Raw genomic sequence first — 16223 nt, forward strand, 5'->3', positions numbered from 1 at the left:
CTAAACCCAAAAAAATTTGAGTACACATTTTTCTCAAGCGCACACGGATCATTCTCCAGGATCGATCACATACTGGGACACAAGACAAGCATAAACAGATACACCAAGATTGAAATCATACCAACCATCTTTTCTGACCATGAAGGCATCAAAGGAGAAATAAACCATAAAAAGAAGGCAAGGAACTCTCCTACTTCATGGAGATTAAAAACCACACTTCTGGAAGACCACTGGACTAACGAGGAGATCAAAGAAGAAATTAAAAAATTCTTTGAATTGAATGACAAGGAGGACACCAATTTCCTAAATGTATGGGATGCAGCAAAAGCATTAATAAGAGGAAAATATATAGCAATAGAGACTCACATCAAGAAACAAGAAAGAAGTCAAAGAAACAGCCTAATCTTGAAGCTCAAAGATCTAGAAAAAAACAACAAAAAACCCCAAAACCAGTAGAAGAAAAGAAAAAATAAAAACCAAAGCTGAAATAAATGAAATCAAAACTAAAAAAAAAAAAAAAACAGTCCAAAAGATCAATTAAACCAAGAGCTGGTTCTTCAAAAAAAATCAATAAAATAGACAAACCCCTAGCCAGGCTCACAAAGTTAAAAAGGGAGAAAGCAAAAATAAACAGGATCATAAATGAAAGAGGAGAAATCACTACGGACACAGCAGAAATCAAAAGAATAATCAGTAACTACTATGAACAGTTATATGGAAACAAGTTCAACAATCTAGAGAAGTTGGACAAATTCCTACAACTCTACAATCACCCAAAGCTAGATAAAGAAGAAATAGAACACCTAAACAGCCCAATGACAAGCAGCAAAATTGAAATGGTAATCAAAAAACTCCCCAAAAACAAAAGCCCAGGACCTGATGGATTTACAAATGAATTCCGGCAAACATTCAGAAAAAAATTAGTGCCTATCCTTCACAGACTCTTCCAAAAAATTGAGAAGGAAGGGATAATACCAAACATGTTCTATGAAGCCAGCATTACACTAATACCAGAACCGAACAAGGACAACACAAAAAAAGAAAACTATACGCCAATCTCCCTAATGAACACTGATGCAAAAATCCTCAATAAAATTTTAGCTATCAGATTCCAACAATGTATCCATAAGATAATTCACCATGACCAAGTAGGATTCATTCCAGAGACACAGGATGGTTCAATGTCCAAAAATCAATCAACGTTATCCAACATATCAACAAAAAGAAATATAAAAACTATATGATAATATCAATAGATGCTGAGAAAGCTTTCGACAAAATGCAACACCCATCCATAATAAAAGCCCTTGAAATTGTTGGGATACAAGGAACATACCTCAACATCATAAAGGCCATATATGACAAGCCAACAGCCAGTATCATTCTCAATGATGAAAAGCTGAAAGCATTTCCATTAAGATCTGGAACAAGACAAGGATATCCACTCTCAATATAATCCTGGAAGTCCTAGACAGAGCAATAAGACATACATACAAGGAATCCAAATAGGAAAAGAAGTCAAACTATCACTGTTTGCAGATGATATGATAATATACATAGAGAACCCCAGAAACTCCACAAAAACTAATTCAACTAATCAATCAGTTCAGAAAAGTGGCAGGGTACAAAATCAACACGCAAAAGTCAGTAGCCTTCCTATACACAAACAATAAATCTGAAGAAGAAGAAATCAAAAATACCATCCCTTTTATTATCAAAACAAAAAAAATCAAAACTTTGGAATAAATCTAACAAAAGAGGTAAAGGACCTATACAAAGGAAACTATAAAAAACACTCTTAAAAGAAATAGAAGAAGACACAAAGAAATGGAAAGACATCCCCTGTTCATGGATTGGAAGAATAAACATTATTAAAATGGATCACTACATTCAAAAGAATGAAGCCTGACCACTACCTCATACCATACACAAAAATCAACTCAAAATGGATTAACGAACTAGACATAAGACCTGAAACCTTAAAATACATAGAAGGAAATAGAGGCGAAACACTACGTGATATTCACATCAAAGACATCTTTACAGACACATTGCCCAAAGCAGTGATAGTGAAGGCAAAGATAAACAGCTGGGACTACATCAAATTAAAGAGCTTCTGCACAGCAAAAGAGACAATAACAAAAACAAAGAGAAACCCCACCGACTGGGAAAACATTTCTGCACACAACACTAATGATAAAGGACTGATCACAAAAATCTGCAAAGAGCTGATGAGACTCAACAACAACAAAGAAAATAATCCTGTCAAAAAATGGGCAGAAGAGCTAAAAAGAAACTCTGAAGAGGAAATGCAAATGGCCAATAGGCATATGAAAAAATGTTCAACATCACTTGTAATCAGGGAAATGCAAATCAAAACTACCATGAGATACTATCTCACACCAGTGAGAATGGCACATATTAAAAAAACTAGCAACAACAAATGCTGGTGAGGATGTGGAGAAAAAGGAACTCTCCTGCACTGTTGGTGGGAGTGCAAACTGGTCCAACCACTATGAAGAGCTGTGTGGAGATTTCTTGATGTACTAAACATAGAGCTTCCATATGATCCAGCAATTCCACTTCTAGGTATTTACCCAAAGGACACAGAAACATCAATTCCAAAGAGCACCTGCACCCCTATGTTTATAATAGCACTGTTTACAATAGCTAAGCTTTGGAAACAACCCAAATGCCCAAAAACAGATGACTGGATCAAGAAGTAGTGGTACATATTACTCAGCATTCAAAAAAGATAAACACATGCAATTTGCAGCAACATGGATGGAGCTGGAAGGGATCATGCTCAGCGAAATAAGCCAGAAGAGAAAGAAAAATACCGGATGGTCTCACTCATAGCAGGAATCTAGAAAACTTAAATAAGGGACCAGGAAAAAGAATAACTATAAGAAAGTAAAAATCAAAATCAACAAACAACTATGAACCAGAGACACTCTATGGGGGGTGGGGTGTGGGGAGGGGAGGGATTGGGGTCAAAATAAGGGGGTTGCAATTGTATGGGGAATATAAAAATCAAAAAAATTATATTAAAAAATAAAAAAAGGCTAATCTAAAATAAAATGTTATAAAAATAAGAAAAAAGAAAAGCACCACTGAACTCAAATTTTCAAGCACACAAATGTCAGGCACTTCACAGTTTGGTGCCCATGGTGACTGTAATTTGGTCCTATTGCACATATACAATCATTTAGAGTTAAGTGCATATTTGGTAATATGAAATGTTGCATATGTCAAGGGGAGAAGAGTTATGGTTGCTGTGGGAAACAGAACTCTGAATTTCCTGATTTTTGTGTTTTGAAATCTCAGCCATCAGATTGCATTAGCATCATTTTCTACATTTAATAATGGATTGCTTCATTGTTGCTTTCAAGAGAGAAAGGCTTTCCCTCTCCCCTTCTCCTAATACATTTAAAGTGATGGAATTTATTTTAAATTGAATTGACCAGAAACACAGGTTCTTTATCAGATATAGTGACAAGCAATAAGCCTGCATTCTGCCTCCAATTAAACAATTTAATTGAAAAAAAAATAAAATAAAGAAGCCAGTCTAAAAACTGAACAACTCATGATTCCAATTACGTGACAAAACCATAGAAATAATGAAAAGGTCAGTAGTTGCAAGGGGTTTGGGAGAAGGATCAGGGAAATTGAATAGGGGAAGCACATGGTATTTGTTTCAGTGTTGTGGAACTGTCATAAGTACATTTATACACACACATGTAATATATCCTCTGACAACTGAGAGGATCTTAGGGCCTCAGCAACACAGAGAATATCTAGTACTCAGAGTGTTATAGGGCAACCCCGATATAAAATAAAACGGGTTGCCTGGCTGTGGGTCCTCACCCACGCACTTAAAAGGGACTTATTAATACTCCACTATAGGCACACACAAAAGGTTAATAAAAGGTTTATTTACAAGGGAAAGGGAATTAAGGAAATGTACAACTCAGGGAGAAAATAGGGAAATAAAGTCTTTAATGCATCCTACCCAATCCGCCATCCTGGAAATCCAAAGGCGCTCTCAGAGCTGGCCGGACGCTGCTAGCTGGCGGAGAGCCAAAATGGGGGATCCCACCCAAAGCCCATGTGTCTGGCTTTATACCACACTTGGCTGCTTAACCCCACCCTCAGGTCCCAGCCACCTTCCCTTTGGTGGTGATGGGATTTGGAATTCCCAGTGTCTTTTGGCTTTGGTCTGGGGTGGGGGTGGAACCCACAAAGCCTGTATGGAATTAGCTTTAGGACATTCTTTTCCCCCTAACAAGAGCAAGGTTCTAATATCTTTCCCTAATGAAAGGAAACAAACAGAAATGACTCATTCTAGGACCAAGTAGAAATTATGAAACATGGACGTGGAGTATCTTGTACTTCTAGATGTAAGACAATCTTTATTTAAAAAAGAAACCCAAAATATGGGGTATAACAAGTGGCTAGAAGGACAATGGAACAAGATCCCAATTGCCCAGCAGGAAAAACACATGTATCAAAACAAATAAAGAAGGATTAGATTATAACTCAAAACACCTAGTAAATATTCATGAGCTCATAATGCCACAAATAAAGTTTTGAATAAATAAATAGTTGAGAAGACACACAGCTCCATGCAAAAGAAGTCCAGTATTTTTATGATTTTCCATTCTCAAGGCAGGTGGAAAATAACTCATTACTCTTGGAGTATGGGCAGTGCTTAGTGATTTCCTTACAAAAATAAAGTGTGAAAAGAGTAACTCAAGTGGAGAATCTCACAAGCAGCATCTCAGTCATATGATCAAGGTCAACATGAGAGAGAGAAATCATGTGGACCACAGGTAGCAGACATCCAGTGATAAATATGACACCTGACCTGAGGTCTCCCTGCCCCAAACCCAAAACACCAGTATAACAATGAGAAAACACCAGATAAACCTCAACTGAAGTATATTTTATAAAATACTCATTAAATGCTCCTCAAACTGATCAATATAGTCAAAGACAAGGGAAGTCTATAAAACTGTTGGTGCCATGACACCCCTAAGTAGATGTGAGAACTAAATGCAATGGGGTAGAAGATGTTACTAGTAGCAGAAATGGGTGCAAAGTTTATGAAATTCTCTTATTAGCTTTGCAATTTTTCAGCAATTCTAAATCTGTTCAAAATATAAATCTGATTAAAAATTTAAAATATCAGTGAAAAACGAAACAGCAAGTCTGAAATGGTTTTTCATTTCTCTAATGTTTTTGTTTGGTTTTGGTATTGGAGAAAACATCGTATCTCAAAATGAAGTAGGAAATGTACCAATTGTGGAAGAATGGTGTAATTATTCCAAGAAATGTTTGGCTGAACTCAATAGTTTTTGACTAGTAATTATGCATTTTTCTCAATTTCTTGTCTTTTTTTACTTTTGCCTTTTTTTATTGCAGTTATGTAGGTTTGCAGCACTGTATGTGACCCAGAGGTACAGGATCACACCTTTTCAGATGCACACCCACCACCAAGGTTCTCATAGTCCTCCACCAGAGTCCATTGGGCCCCTCACCCTCTGGTAGCCTCAATTTTGCAGTCAGATTTCTAGGGTTTGTTTTTGGTTTGGCTTGGTCTGTCTTATCTTTGTTTATATTCCGCATATGAGTGAAGCCATGCAGTATTTGTCTTTCTCTTTATCACATTTCACTCAGCATAACTGCCTCCAGTTCCATCTATGTTGTTCCAAATGGCAAGATTTCACCTTTACATTTTAAGGCTGGGTAGTGCTGTGTAGATATACCACATTTTCTTAATTCACTGTTTTGTCAATGGAAGTTTAGGTTGTTTCCAGTACAGAATTCGACTATTGTAGATAGTCCTGCAATAATCATAGGAGTATAATACTTATATATATTACATATTCCTTTTTTTTAAAGATTTATTTATGTATACAAGAACTGAGGTATAGGCCAGAAGTGCGGGAGGGTGAGAGAATTCACCAGAGACAGAGCCAGGAGGAGAACAGACAGTCGCACCAAAGGCACTGCTAATGGGAGCAGCGGGCGAGACAGGAGAGGTCTGCCACGCCATGTGGGTATCTCCCTGGCTGGCCGGGAAAGGAACCCATGATTCAGAGGCTGTGGACAGCTTCACAGCATTGCGCTCAACCCGCAGCACCACCCAGGAGGCCCTACATATTCCTTTGAATTCTTCAGATAGGTACCTAGAAGTGCTAAATTGTATGGTAAATCTATTTTTAATGTTTTGAGAAACATCCATACTACTTTCCATAGGGAGTGGATGAGCCTTTATGCCCACCATGAGGGTTCATTTATCTCCACATCCTCACCAATAGTTGTTACTTTTGTTTGCTTTGATGTAGATCATTGTCACAGATATGAGCTGTTTCATTGTTGTTTGGATGGGCATTTCCCTGATAGTAATAATGAATATTTTTTCATGTGCCCTTGATCATCCATTTATCATCTTTAGAGAAGTGCCTACTACTTTTTTCTTTCATTTCAACTTCATTTTGTTCTCTCTTTTAGTAGGCTGTTTATTCACCTCCATTCACATAGAAAAAGATCTTAGCAATTCCTGACACATAACTGACATCCTTGAAATTATGACGCCCAAAGTTTCCCCATTGGAATCTCTGAATTATAAAGGTCAATTCCATGGGAGAAGGAAGCTGCTCAGCTCCTACAACAGTGTTCTATGATGGACAATCAGCTATGTCTTATTTTCAAGAGCGTACAATACCCCATTCATGGCTCGTGTGTGTGTGTGTGTGTGTGTGTGTGTGTGTGTGTACAGAGTGTACAGATATATCTATTAGTAAAGGGGACATAGCCCAAGAATACATCTCAAATGGAAATTGTTTCCCAAAATCAAAATGCAGAATTTGATCAATAACACATTGAGGGATAAAAAGCTTACTTTATAGCAGATAAAATGTCTGATTTATATTTACTATCTATAACATATAACTTTATAGATATATACTATACTATATTGTGATGTAAGTAATATAATGAAATGCAGCTGTAGTGCTAGGAGAGGAACCGAAACTGTGGCCAGTGGGTGGCAGAATGAAACCACCTCACCCAACCAACAGTGAGAAGCCAAAAGCAGTTTTATTTAGAGACAAACAGAGAGAGCTGCTCCTTCACGGGAGGGGTCCCAAAAAGCGAAGCTGCTGGCTGAATGCAGTGTCAGGTGTTCTAGAGCAGTGCTCATGTTTTGGGTGGAGAACAACAGCAGTGGTGGTTGTGAATTTCTTGACTGACTATTTGGACCTGTGTCCGAATATAGCAGACTGGTGGTTTTTCAACATGGTGTTTTGATTTCTTCCCTGTTGTGGACTTTTCCCTCCTGTTATGTCTCCCAAGCCCCATTCCTATCATACTGTCTAGCTCTAACCCTTCACAATGGAATATGATAGGATACAATACACTGCACCATGCATGTGAAGAACAGTAAACGAGTTGTAGGATTTCAGGTCTTTTTCATTTTCAGCTGCAACCTGACAATCGGTCCTCCTCTCCTCCCCTGATGGACCTACACACTTGATCCAGGCTGTCTTCCTTCTCAGGTTACATCACCTTCCTTGCTATTCCCTGCCAGTGCCAGAAATGTACATGCACCTATCCTGGGGTGTTAATGGTGATCTGTCTGTCCTTAGTGCTCTTGTCAGAGACAAATGTTTGACTATATACCCATTTCCATCAGATTATGCGCTCAGAGGGACTTAATCATAGGTGACAATGCCAGAGATGTTCCTTTTTATATTATTTTAAACTAAATATTAATCCACCAATTGAAAGAAAACATACTGATTTATTGATATTCTGTTGCTGCCACATAATACCTATATCCTGGAAAACACCTTGCTGAAGTTATGATTAAAAAGTAAGTTAGCTGCTGTTTCATAGGAGCCTTGACACTTTTTCTTTAATTCTAATTTTTGTATTGAGTAGTTAACCAATAATTGCTATGTATTCATTGCATAATTCTTTCGCTTACTATAGCTTGTAATTTCCCTCTTATTTTTGTATTATATTTAATTGTTTTATTAATTAATTTTTCTTACATCATTATAGTCCCCATAGTTCTCCTGCCACTGTATCATCCAAAAACCATCACCACATTCCTTTGTGTTCATCCCTCCCCTGTTTTGGCCCCCATCCTGTTCCCTCCTTTGTTGGATGCATCAGTTCTGTGGTCAACTTGCTAGTTTTGACTTTTTCTGGACCTTTTGTTTGGTTTCTCTATATTCCACATGTAAGTAAGATGATCCAGTGTTTATCTTTTTCCTTATGCCATCCATGTTTAGCGCAAATGGCACAAGTTTGTCCTTTTTTTTTTCTTTGCTGAGTAATATTCCATTGTATAAATACACAATGACTTTTTGATCCATTCGTCTATTTAGGGAATTTGGGTTGTTTCCATACCTTGGCTATTGTAAATAGTGCTGCAATAAACAAAGTGAATGCTTCCATTTGAATTAGTGTTTTTGTGTCCGTTGGGTAGATTACTAGGAGTGGAATCACTGGATCATACGGTAGATCATTTTTAGTGTTCTGAGGAAATTCCAACAGCTTTCCATAGTGGCTGGACCTGTTTACCTTCCCATCAGCAGTGTAAGAGTATTCCTTTATCTCCACATCCTCTTTAGCATTTGTTATTTCTGTTTTGTTTTGTATTTTTAATTGGGTCATTCTTACTGGAGTGAGGGCATCTCATTGTGGAATAGAGAAACCAAACAAAAGGTCTAGAAAAAGTCAAAACTAGCATTTACCTGGTAACTAGTGATATTGAACTTTTTTCATATGCTTGTTGGCCTTTTGAATTTCTTCTTTGGAAAGTGTCTTTTTAGTTTTTTGTTCATTTTGGGCGTTTGTTTACTTGTGTTTGTTGAGCTGCGTAAGTTCTTTGTAGATCTTTGATATCAGTCCTTTATCTGACATATGGTGTGCAAATATTTTCTCCCATTCTGTAGGATATCTCTTCGTTTTGATTATTGTCTCTTTTTGCTGTATAGAAACTTTTTAGTTTGATGTAGCCCCAGATCTTTATCTTCTTGTTTTCCTTGCTTCTAGAGAAGAATCTTCAATAGTATTTTTGAGGTTTATGTCATAAAGTGTTTTTCCTACATTTTCTTCTATATATTTTATGTTGTCAGGTCTTACATTCAAGTCTTTTACCCATTACGAGTTTTTTTGTATATGGTGTGAGGTAGTAGTCTAGTTTCATTTTTTTTGCATACTGCAGTCCAGTCCAATTTTCCCAATACCATTATTGAAGAGGCTTGTTTCAGTGTATGTTCTCTGTTACTTTGTCATAGATTAGTGGACCATAAATGTATGATCTTCTTTCTGGGCTTTCAATTTGATTCCATTGGTCTGTGTGTCTGTTTTTGTTCCAATACTATACTTTGTGATATTGTTTGAAGTCTGGGAGTGTGATGCCCCCCAACTCTCCCCCATTTAGTCAGGAGGGCTTTTGCTATTTGGGGTTTTTGTGGTTCCTTGAAAAATGCCACTGAGATTTTTACTGGATTTGCATTGAAACTATAAATTCTTTTACAGGTTGATGGGATGGTCATTTTTACAATGGCCAATCCATGAACAGGGAATATCTTTCCATCTTTGTGTCTTCTTAATTTCTTTTAACAATGTTTAGTAGTTTTCCTTGTATAGGTTTTTCACCTCCTTTGTTATGTTTATTCCTTGGAATTTAATTGTTTTGGGTATAACTGTAAAAGGGATGGTTTTCTTTATGTGTGTGTGTGTGTGTATCTATTACATCATTTTTCATTTTTGCACAATGTATGAATTTTCATCTTGGTTATAGTCCCCATACAATCCCCACCATGCTTGTTTTGATCCTACTCCCTTCTCCCCCCACAAACCATGGTGTGCCTCTGGTTTATAGTTGCTTGTTGATTTTGATTTTTACTTTATTATAATTAGTCTTTTTCCTGGTCCCTTATTTAGATTTTCTAAATTCCTGCTATGAATGAAATCATCCGATATTTTTCTTTTTCTTTCCGGCTTATTTTGCTGCACATGAGCCTTTCCAGCTCCATCCATGTTACTGAAAATTGCATGAGTTTATCTTTTTGATAGCTCAGTAATATTCCATTGTTTATATGTAACACATCTTCTTGATCCAGCCATCAATTTTTGGGCATTTGGGTTGCTTCCATAGCTTAGCTATAGTAAACAGTGTTGCTATAAACATAGGGGTGCAGGTGCCCTTTTGAATTAATGTCTCTATGTCCTTTGGGTAAATACCTAGGAGTGGAATTGCAGGATCATATGGAAGCTCCATTTATAGTAGACTGAGGAATCTCCACACAGCTTTCCAGAGTGATTGGACCACTTTGCACTCCCACCAGCAGTGCAGGAGAGTTCCTTTTTCTTCACATCCTTGCCAACATTTGTTGTTGCTAGTTTTTTTTTTTTAATATGTGCCATTCACACTGGTGTAAGATGGCACCTATTGTAAATAGTGTTGCATAAATATAGGGGTGCAGGTATCTTTTTGATTTAATGTTTTTGTGTCCTTTGGGTAGACTCCTAGAAGTGGAATTTCTGAGTCATATGGTAGCTCCATTTTTAGTAGATTGAGGGTCCTTCACACAGATTTCCATAGTAGTTGGACCTGTTTACATTCCCACTAGCAGTGTAGGGGAGTTCCTTTTTTTCCACATCCTCACCAACATTTGTTGTCACCAATTTATTTTTTTATATTGGCCATTCTCACTGGTGTAAGGTGGTATCTCTTTGTGGTATTGATTTGCATTTCCCCCTTTTGTATCAGTTATGTCAGCTACATGGAACAGAAATATCAAACAGGGGTTTCCAAATTTATCCTCCTGGGACTTTCAGAAGAGGTATCACTGCAATCTCTCCTCTTTGGAGTGTTTCTGTCCATGTACTTGGTCACCTTCACTGGCAACCTCCTCATTATAGTGGCTATCATCACTGTCCCTCACCTTCACACTCCCATGTACTTCTTCCTCTCTAATCTCTCCTTTACAGATATCTGTTTCACCTCTACCACCATCCCAAAAATGCTGCTGATCATCCAGACTCAGAGCAAAGCCATAATCTATGAAGCCTGCCTCAACCAGACGTATTTTTACCATCTTTTCAGAGGCTTAGACAGTGATGGCCTATAATTGGTTTGTGCCCATCTGCCATCACATGCACTACATAATCATCATGAGCCCCGTGTTCTGTGGTGTCCTGCTTCTGGGTCTTGGTTACTGAGTACTATAATGTCTTTATTACAAGATTTAATACTTTCACAACTGTCTTTCTATACAGACTTTGAAATCCCTCACTTTTTCTGTGAACTTAATCAGGTGACCTGACTTGCTTGTTCTGACACCTTCCTAAATGATGTAGTCATGTATTTTGCCACAGAAATTATAGGGGGTATCCCAATCACTGGCATCCTCTTCTCTTACTACAAGATTATAACCTCCATTTTGAGAATTTCATCAGCTAGTGGCAAGTATAAACTCTTTTCCACATGCGGGTTGTCTCCTTGTTCTGTGGCACAGCCTTTGGTGTGTATCTCAGTTCTGCTGTTACTGAAAACCCCAGAGACAGTGCAATAGCCTCGGTGTTATACACTGTGGTCACCCCCATGCTGAACCCCTTCATCTACATTCTAAGGAACAAAGACATGAAGCAGGCTCTAGAAAAACTCTTGCATTAAAGACATTCTCTCAGGAAAGGATTCTTTGCCTCAAGAAAGAATGAGAAACAGAAGCAGAACTTAATGTCTTTAACTTTTCACGCATCCTACGCGCCCATCTTAATCTTTCAATGTTTGCCTTCTAATTATCTTATTTGGCTTTAGTGTAGAAAATAGTTTCACTGTCAAGATTTTCAGCAACATATTAATAATATGGGAAATTTAATTTCTTATTATAGGAAGAGACAGGGGAACAAATGCATAATATTTCCTCTCAGATAAAAGTAGCTATTCTCAGCTAAGCTTTGGAAACAACCCAAATGCCCAAAAGTAGATGACTGGATCAAGAAGATGTGGTACATATATACCATGGAATATTACTCAGCATTCAAAAAAGATAAACACATGCAATTTGCAGCAACATGGATGGCGCTGGAAGGGATCATGCTCAGCGAAATAAGCCAAAAAGAAAAAGAAAAATACCGGATGGTCTCACTCATAGCAGGAATCTAGAAAACTTAAATAAGGGACCAGGAAAATGAATATAAGAAAGTGAAAATCAAAATCAACAAAAAACTATGAACCAGAGACACTTTTTGGGGGGTGGGGGGCGGGAGGGGAAGGATTGGGGTCAGAATGGGGCGTTTGCAATTGTATGGGGGAATATAAAAATAAAATTTAATATTAAAAAAAAAAAAAAAAAAAAGTAGCTATTCTCTTGATTCTCTATGTTGTAGCATATATTAGACTTTCATTTACTTTATGCTGAATATTCTGTTGTTTGTATTTATTACATTTTGTTTATCCATTCATTTGTCGATGGAATTTTGCTTCCATCTTTTGGCTATTGAGAATAATGCTGGTAAGAACACTGATGTAGAAGTATTGATTGTAGCCCTTGCTTTCAATTCTTTTAGGATTATTACTAGGTATATAACTGGAAATGAAATGACTTGGCCACATGGTAATTTGTCACGTTTTTAAGGAATGATCACACTGTTTCTTATAGCAGCTGTGCCTCTTCCCATTCTCCCAGTAAAGCACCAGCTTCTATTACACATTCTTGCCAACACTTATTTTCTATTTTAGTTTATTTTTATTTTTTGTTTTTATTGAAGTTACCATTGGTGTGCAATGCTGTGGTAATATGAATGCTAAGATGGGTGTGGTTCAGTCGTGACTCAGGAAAGCTGCAGTCCAGTATATGTATACATTGGCATGTAACCTTAGCTTTGGTTATTTGCACACAATAATTTCAGTGTTCACTTGCTCTCTCCAAATAACACAACAGGATTGCCACCTCTGCACAACCATGAATATGCCACCTTCACCAACAATATGAAAGGGATATGTTCCTGCTGGCCCCTGCCCCCTTGGCAGTTGCCTCTACTCAGTATATGAAACTCCTCCACACACAGTCCCTTTTCTTTTCAAATTGTCTCCTCTCTGTGGGTACCAGAGTGAGATTTTGTGTAATCTTTGAAAGAAGTATCTCTGTTTCCCAGAGTTCCTAATACCCCTGGACATATGCCCCTTTAGTTTTCAATACCAGATGTTTGGGGGTAAAAGGGTCATCATTTCTCCAATGCAGTTAACATTGGAGTAAGCAACATGGGACCCAAACCCCTTCCACCTCAGGGAGAAGCTCTCAGTGCTTGTAAGTGCTTCCCTTCTGTGATTCACCATGTCAGGGATGGCTGCTGTCTCTGCCTCTGTTATCCATCATGATATGTCCTTTTTGTCTATTGCTGAGGATGAAGTGTTTGGCTCTACTCAGTTCATTTTCAGAGGGAACTACCCCACAAGTAGTCATATATTTGGTGTTTCCATCAAAGGAGATGCACTCAGGGTCTGTCTCTGATACCATTTTCCCTAAAATCTATATGTATTTTTCTTATTGTTAAGTTGAGAGCAATGTACAATTCATTTTCTGTTTCTTAGACAGAAGTAGCCATCCACCTGTTTGATTCTAATATTTTAATAGTTTTGGGTTTTGTAATATAACCATGCAAATTCCATAGTTTCAGAAAGTATGTATTCACAAAATTAGCTTTCTGAAGAGGACAAACTACTGGATCTGGATATCTGGGATTTGTGAGGGAATAACTCTCCAATGAATTAATAAATAATTAATATATTTCTTTCTTTTTTTAAAAGATTTATTTATTTATGCATACAAGAGCTGGGGGTACAGGCGAGAGATGCAGGGGGGTGAGAGGATCCACCAGAGACATAATAGGGAACAGAACAGGCAGACTGACTGAAATACACTACTGAGGGGAGCAGCAGGGAGAGACAGGAGAGATCTGCCTCAGCATGAGTGTTTCTCCCTGGCCAGCCGGGGATCAAACTCGTGCTGTTGAGTCTATGGATTGCTTCATAGTGCAGTGCTTAACCACTTGGGCCACCAGGGAGGCCCTATTTTTTTTTTTATTTCTGAGGCCATTTATTTACAATAATTTTCAAACACATAGAAAAATTGGAAAAATGATACAATAAACAATCATATAATCAACTTCTGCATTTTATATATTTGACACAGTGCCACATCAAAAAAATCTTTCTCAATTTTTGAGCACATGTGTATACATTTTCTTTCTAAAATACTAGCTACAGACATCATGTCACCTCATTTTCCAACAAATATTGAAAAATTCAAAGAAAATTCTCTCCATACCACAATACTAAAATTATCACAATACACAAAAATTAATAATGTGATGTTTGAATATCTGCTATATATACAAATTAACACAATTACTTCCAAAATGTCTGTTATAGTTGAACTTCTGATCCAAAGTCTCACTAAAATTGACACTGAATTTGATTGCTATGTCCTTTTTGTCTCTTTTCATCTACATAGGCTCTAGTGATTTTTAAAATGATTTCACAAGAGTCCAGACCAATTGGCTTGTTGAATGCCCTGTGTTCCAATTTTTGTCTGATTATTTCATGCATGCTGAAAATTAGTTCTGGAAGAATAGGAACCAGAAATCTTTTTCTATAAAGTCAGGTTGTAACTATTTTTCACTTTGTGGCCTTACAATCTCTGTCAGGACTACTCGACCCCGATAGTGTAACATGTCGACAGTCACAAACAATACATCAGTGAGGAAGCGGTGGGGGGGGGGTGGCTGTATTCCAATAAGACTTTAAAATAAAAGTAAACATTTGCCTGAATTTGGTGAGGATGCTATAGTTTATCAACTCTTAGTCTAAAGACTAGCTTAAATATATATTAAGCTGATTTATAAATAATTCTTTATCTACCACAAATAAGATGTAGTAACTTCATGATTTATCAAGAGATAAAAATGTCGGGTTGCCCACTATTGGTGATGCTAAATTTAATTAGTAAGGTCAGGTGGTGACTCCAGACCTCCACATTAAAATGTATGCACTGGCCCTTGTAGTCAACAATAATCTACAAGGTGATTTTTTGGTATGTGGGACTACCTTTTTCTCCAAAAATTCCATCCCCCCATGATTTCTGTGGCCACCCCATAAATATTAACAAATGATGAATTACTGATTCATTAATAACTTCTTCATTTATTGGCTAATATTTTACCTATCACTTAGGACTTATAGACTTCTTCTTTAATATGCTATAATAATTTAGTCATTTTTATGTTAAAATTGATATAGATATGTAATAGCTCTGGATTTAGATCTTGCCTAGATCACATGCTGTAAATGAATTTTTATATAAAAAAACGCAACTTGCAAAATGTGCAGTAGCAATATATTCCTTTTTCCACTGCTAAGCTTATAAAATGTAAGGATTAAAGACTCTATTACAGAACCTCCATTACAGGGCTCTGATTTACCCTAAGGGAGAAAAACAACTTTTTTTATTATTTTATTTTTTAATATTAATTTTTTATTTTTTAATCATTGTTCATTTTTAAACAATATTTGCTTCCCCCCAAACAACTTTTATATGTAAGCTTTGTGAAATCAGGAATTGGATCTGTCTTGATTTCACTGCAAACAGTGAGCAATAAAATATATTTTTCAATTAATAAATTGGTAAGTTATTGAAAATGGATATGAGGAAATAGAGGCAGGTATGTAAGGAAACCAACTTCCTTATTTTGCCTATGACTGAGGTGTTTCAGTCCTGCATGAAACCATGATAGCCTTTATTCCAAAGAGGAAATGCAAATGGCCAACAGGCATATGAAAAAATGTTTAACATCCCTTATCATGAAGGAAATGCAAATCAAAACCACACTGAGATACCACCTTTCACTAGAAAGAATGGCACATTCCAAAAAAAAACGTGCAACAACAAATGTTGGCGAGGATGCAGTGAAAAAGGAACTCTCCTACAACTCTGGTGGGAGTGCAAACTGGTCCAACCACTGTGGAAAGCTGTCTGGAGGTTCCTCAGTTTACTAAAAATGGAGCTACCATACAATCCAGCAATTCCACTTCTAGGGATCTACCCAAAGGACACAAAAATAGTGATTCAAAAGAGCACCTGTACACCTATGTTTATTGCAGCACTATTTACAATAGGTAAAACCTGGAAACAACC

At 37.1% G+C, this 16223-nt stretch overlaps 1 pseudogene; it reads right to left on the bottom strand.

The window, feature by feature from the left end:
* The window catches only part of LOC119242224 (adhesion G protein-coupled receptor E2-like), an 81939-nt pseudogene extending 70816 nt beyond the window's left edge, over nt 1–11123 (bottom strand).
* Nucleotides 11124–16223: the final 5100 nt, after the last annotated feature.

Source organism: Talpa occidentalis, unplaced genomic scaffold, assembly GCF_014898055.3.
Source record: "Talpa occidentalis isolate TD23 unplaced genomic scaffold, MPIMG_talOcc4v2.1 talOcc4.12, whole genome shotgun sequence".
Lineage (NCBI taxonomy): Eukaryota > Metazoa > Chordata > Mammalia > Eulipotyphla > Talpidae > Talpa > Talpa occidentalis.